General features: G+C 38.6%; 1 pseudogene; it reads right to left on the bottom strand.

Moving 5' to 3' along the window:
* Positions 1 to 3,963: 3,963 nt before the first annotated feature.
* LOC120241464 lies at positions 3,964 to 4,719 on the bottom strand (annotated as a pseudogene).
* Between the last annotated feature and the right edge of the window lie 1,489 nt (positions 4,720 to 6,208).

The following is a 6,208-nucleotide window of genomic DNA, read 5'->3' as shown; positions in this document are numbered from 1 at the left end:
AGCCAAAGTTGGACGTTTGACTGAGCCACCCAGGCACCCCGACAATAAATTAGCTTTAAATTATTGTAAAGTCCTTTTTCCATGAAGGATACTATATACACAGAATCCAGGGATAGGTCATGGACATCCTTTGCAGGTGGTGGGAAGGAATGCTGCATTATGTCTATAGGCGTCCACCTCTGGCTCTCACAGATTTACTTCAGTCTCACATGCAACATACATTCAACTCATCCCAAAGTCACCCAAAGCCAGAGTGGTACAGCAGCAACTCAAAGTCCCAAATTTCTCCTTAATCTCATTAGCCTGAATATCCAGAATCCTGTCATCTAAATCATCTAAATCAGGTATGAGTGAGGCTTGGGTTCTGGTCCATCCTGGGATACAATTTCTCTCTTTATGTAGGCTGTGAAACTAAGGAAACAAAGTTATCTGTTCCCAACATATCATGGTGGAACAAGCATATAACAGAGACATTTTGATTCAAAAAAGGAAAAAAGTAGAAGGAAAAAAAAAAGTCACTGATCCCAAGCGACTTAAAAGTCCAGCTGGGAAAACTCCATTTGGTTTCAAAGTCGGAATAATTCTCTGTGGCTCATGACCCCAATAGCCTGAGTGGTCCTGACCACTACCCCTTCCTCCCGTACCACCACCATGAAATGTAGCACATGTTTGTAGCTGAGTACCGTATTGTTATCAGCCTATTGTGGGATCAATATGCTTTGCAATTTGTACTCTGTCCCTTTTAGACAAACCTGGCAGTGCTTCTGCTGATATAAAATTTGCAAGAACCTTGTAGCTTTTCTGTATACATCAAGAAGATTCACTCCATCATACCAGATGCTACTCTACAGATCTTTGCTAAATGATCTCATCTCTATTTTTGGCTATTTTTGAGATGTTTGAGGGGATTTATGAGTCACATGCTTAATCTCTTCAAAGAAAATTTTTTGAGATAGTAGCAAAAGTTTGCACTGTGTTCTCTCTACAGCAAACTCTCTTGACAGTGAATCTCTTAGTTTTTGTATCTTTTGCAATCTAGATATGTTGATAATTTTCCAAATCATAAAGTCCTAGTTTCCTGGGTTCTCTCTTTTTTTAAAATGTATACTTATTTAATGGAATTTATATACTTCAGGTCAAGGTTGGAGTGCTTGCACATAGATGGCCCAGTAATGCTCTTCAACAGGCTTGCCCCTAAAACAATCTAGGCTTTTGGAAATCTGGACCCGGTCTTTTAGCAAACTCCAAATCTTGAGACTGGTCTATATTTATCTGGCTCCATCACTTCCTACCACACATTGGGCCATCCCAGCTAGAATGGCTAATGAACTCTCTTCTACCTAGTCACCAGACTTGGGGAAATTTTGCTGGGTGGAGAAGGTTACCTGAAATCCCATAGATGAAATTGCCCAGTCTTTGACCTACAGCAGGTAATCTACATATGTTGACTATAATCTTAATGACTTACATGCCTGTCACTTAAGAAGACCTCTAAAACTGGGATTTAGTAGCTGTTTGAATCATATGATCTGCTTTGGTTAATAATCCCAAACTGTCCTTATCTCCAGGAGTGTGGATAGCCCTAGCTGGGTAAATGATTTTTGTTCAAAGAAATACAAATGTCAACCTTGTTCAACCCTCTTCAACAGTTGGTCCCTTGGTTTTCAAACTCAAATGAAATGGTTCACTCTCAGATGAAGACAGCAATATTCCAGGAATAGTCATAATGTAAGGAAACGGTCAATTACTAAAATCTTAAAAATCATATTTCCCAAAAGGTAAAAGTTCTTGCAATAATTTGTTTAAAAGGGACTCTGTCTTTTTTTGTTAAAATTTTTAAAGTTTATTTATTTAGAGATAGAGATCATGTGCACAAGTGAGCAGGAGAGGAGCAGAGAGAGAGAGAGAAAGAGAGAGAGAATCTCAAGCAGGCTCCATGCTGTCAGCGTAGAGCCAGATGCAGGTCTCAAACTCACGAACCATGAGATCATGACCTGAGCTGAAGCCAAGACATGGACGCTTAACTGACTGAGCCACTCAGGTGCCCCAAGGAATCTTTCTGAATCAAGGAATTGATCCCATTTATAATTGCACCCAAAACCATAAGATACCTAGGAATAAACCGAACCAAAGGAGTAAAAGATCTGTACTCTGAAAACTGTAGAACACTTATGAAGGAAATTGAAGATGACACAAAGAAATGGAAAGGCATTCCATGCTCATGGATTGAAAGAACAAATATTGTCAAAATGTCCATCCCATCCAAGGCAACCTACACATTTAATGCAATCCCTATAAAAATACCACCAATATTCTTCATAGAGCTAGAACAATCCTAAAATTTTGCATGGAACCAGAAAAGATCCTGAATAGCCAAAGCAATCTTGAAAAAGAACAGCAAAGTTGGAGTCATCCAGACTTCAAACTATATTAAAAGGCTATAGTCATTGAGACAGTTTGGTACTGAAACGAAAACAGACATATAGATCAATGGAACAGAATGGAAAACCCAGAAATGGACTCACATGTATATGGTCAACTAATCTTTGACAAAGCAGGAAAGAATATTCAATAGAAAAAAGTCTCTTCAACAAATGGTGTTGGGAAAACTGGATGGTGACATGAAGAAAAATGAACTGGATCACTTTCTTATACCATACACAAAAATAAATTTGAAATGGAGGAAAGACTGAAATATGAGACAATAAACCATCAAAAATTCTGAAGGAGAACAAAGCAGCGACTTCTTTGACCTTGACTACAGCAACTTCTTACCAGACACGTTTCTGGAGGCAAGGGAAACAAAAGTTAACATGAACTATTGGGACCTCATCAAAATAAAAAGCTCTGCACAGGGAAGGAAACAACAGAACTAAAAGGCAACCTAGGGAATGGGAGAAGATATTTGCAAATGACATATCGGATAAGAGGTTAGCTTAGGATCCAAAATTTATAAAGAACTTACCAAACTCAACACCAAAAAATAAATAATCCAGTTAAGAAGAAATGGACAGAAGATATAAACAGACATTTCTCCAAAGAAGACATACAAATGGCCAACAGACACATGAAAAAAAAGCTCAACTTCACTCAATATCAGGGAAATATAAATCAAAATCACAATGAGATACCACCTCACACCTGTCAGAATGGCTGAAATTAACAACTCAGGAAACAATAGATGTTGGTGAGGATGAAAAGAAAGGGGACTACTCTTGGCAGGAATGCAAACTGGTACAGCCACTCTGGAAAACAGTCTGGAGTTTCCTCAAAAAGTTAAAAATATGATCCAGAAATTGCACTACTAGGTATTTACCCAAAGGATACAAAAATACTGATTTGAAGAGGTACATACACTCCAAAGTATATAGCTGTACTATCAACCATAGCCAAATTATGGAAAGAGCCCAAAGGTTCATCGACTGATGAATGGATAAAGACCTGGTATATATATACCTATATATATATATAGTAGAATGTTACTCAGCCATCAAAAACAATGAAATCTTGCCATTTACAATGATGTGGATGGAACTAGAGTGCATTATGCTAAGTGAAATGTCAGAGAAAGACAAATACCATACGATTTCATTCATATGTGAAATTTAAGAAACATAACAGGTGAACATAGGGGAGAGAAGGAAATATAAAATAATATAAAAACAGAGAGCAAGGCAAACCATAAGAGACCCTTAACTATAGAAAACAAACTGAGGGTTGCTGGAGGGGAAGTGGATGAGGGGATGGGCTACAATGGGCAAAGTGTATTAAGAAGGGCACTTGTTGGGATGAGCACTGGGTGTTAGACGTAAGTGATGAATCACTAACTCCTACTCCTGAAACCAGTACTTTACTATATGTTAACTAACTTGAATTTAAATAAAACCTTGGAGTAAATAAATAAAAAGATTCTGTCTTCTGCCTCACATAGTTCATTCTGGCTGCTCCTTTGTCATGGCTATGTCACCGTGGGGTCTCTGAAGACACGATGTACAGAGGCTGTCAGTGACAGTTCATTCGTGCATCATACAGCTCCTTCCTCTGCTCCACGAGCTCCTTGTTGCCCTTAGTCACGTCCAGCTATGGCGAGGAGTCATTCAGTGCACTGTCTCCAACTTCTTCATATGTGTGTGTGGTGCTCTGGGTATGGCCATGTTGTGAGTAACTATAGCTGTTGTTACCTGTGTTCTGGTCATAGTTCCACTAGACGTGGTCATTCTAGTACTGCTAGTAACACTGGTTGTAGCTATAAAGGCACATCTGCTTATATTCCACTGGCTTCATATGGTTCACATTAGCCATTGCCGTGCTCAAAAGCACTGCTTTAGACCCCAGTCCCACTGCTCCCTGGCATTCTGTCAGGGTTTGCTTCTGTTCCAGTTCATCCACGAATTCCATAAAACCAAAACCTTTATCACACCGGCCTGCTGGGTCCAAAACCACCTTGGTTTGGACAGAAGGGGCAGATGTTAATGGTCAACCATGCAACATGCCAAAATCAACATCTGGAGTCACCCCCCTAACCCCTGCCCCTGCAAAGGTAGTACTCAGCGCTATTATCTGGTTATTGCCCATAAGTGGCATAGTTTAGTTTAAAGCATTTTGCAGGTGTGGCTCCTGGAGAAGTGTCCCATTATACTTATGCAAACCCGTCTTAGCCGTGGACAAATCTGTGCATTCTACAGAGAAGTAGCCAGCTGGGATTCCAGTGAAGGCCATCTACTTTGTTCTTATTTTTCAAGATTGTTTGGCTATATGGGGTCCTATGAAATTCCATATGGATTTTAGAATCAGTTTGTCAATTTCTACAAAGAAGTCATCTGGGATTCTGATAAAGATTGCATTCTGTAGGTCAAAATGGAGAGTTTTGAGGTTTTCTTTTTGTTTGCTTGCTTTTTTAAAAAAATTAAGGTATAATTGACATTTAACATTATATCAGTTTCAGGTGTAAAATATACTGATGGATATTTGTATATATTGCAAAATGATCACCACGCTAAGTCTAGTTAACATCTGTCACGATACACAGTTACTATATATATTTTTATTTACACAAATATATATTTTAAGGACTTTTAAGGTCTCTCTTAGCAACTTTAAATACACAATACAGTGTTTCACAATAGTTGCACATTATATCCCCATAACTTATTTATTTTATAACTGAAAGTTAATCACTTTTGAACCCCTTTGCCTATTTCTCCCACCCTCCACCCCCTGCCTCTGGCAGCCACCAATCCATTCTCTGTATATGAGCTTGGTTTTGGTGTTGTTTAATTCCACAAATAAATGAAATCATAGGGTTTTTTTCTCTGTGTGACTTATTGCATTTAGCATAATGCCATCAATTTCTGTCCATGTTGTCACTAATGTCAAGATTTCATTCTTTTTTATGGCTAAATATTTATCCATTGTGTGTGTGTGTGTGTGTGTGTGTGTGTGTGTGTGTGTGTAACATATTGTCTTTGTCCATTCATCCATTGAAGGGACACTTACATCGTTTTTATATCTTAGCTACTAAAAAAAATCACTGCAAAGAACATAGGAGTGCAGATATCTTTTTGAATTAGTTTATTCATTTTCTTTGGATAAATACCCAGAAGAAGTATTGTTAAATTGTACGGTATTTCTATATTTTATTATTTGAAGAACCTCTATACTGTTTTCCTTGCCGGCTGCACCAAGTTGCATTCCCCCCAATAGGACACAGGGGTTCCCTTTTCTCCATGTCGTCAACAATACTTGTTATTTCTTGTCTTTTGGATTCTGGTCATTGTAACAGGTCTGAGGTGGTATTTCATTTGGTTTTGATTTGCATTTCCCTCATGACAAGTGATGTTGAGCATCTTTTCATGTATCTGTTGACCATTGACATGGCTTCTTTGCAAAAATGTCTCTTCAGATCCTCTGCCCAACGTTTTAAAAATGTTCATTTAAAAATAAACTTAGTTATTTAGAGAGAGACAAAGAGAGCATGAGCAGGGAGTGGCAGGGGGTGGGGAGAGAGAATCCCAAATAGGCTCCATGCTCTCAGCACAGATCTGGACTCGGGGCTCAGTCTCATGAACTGTGAGGTCATGACCTTAGTCAAAATGAAGAGTTGGGCACTTCACTGACTGAACCACTAGGAGCCCCACCAAAGTCCTTTGCCCAGTTTTTAACTGGATTATTTGCCCACTGTATATTATTTACTTATATTTTCTCCAAA

Source organism: Hyaena hyaena, unplaced genomic scaffold (assembly GCF_003009895.1).
Source record: "Hyaena hyaena isolate Hyena2069 unplaced genomic scaffold, ASM300989v1 scaffold_283, whole genome shotgun sequence".
Classification (NCBI taxonomy): Eukaryota; Metazoa; Chordata; class Mammalia; order Carnivora; family Hyaenidae; genus Hyaena; species Hyaena hyaena.
The sequence above is the reverse complement of the archived record's forward strand: the minus strand, read 5'-3'. Positions and strand labels throughout refer to the sequence as shown.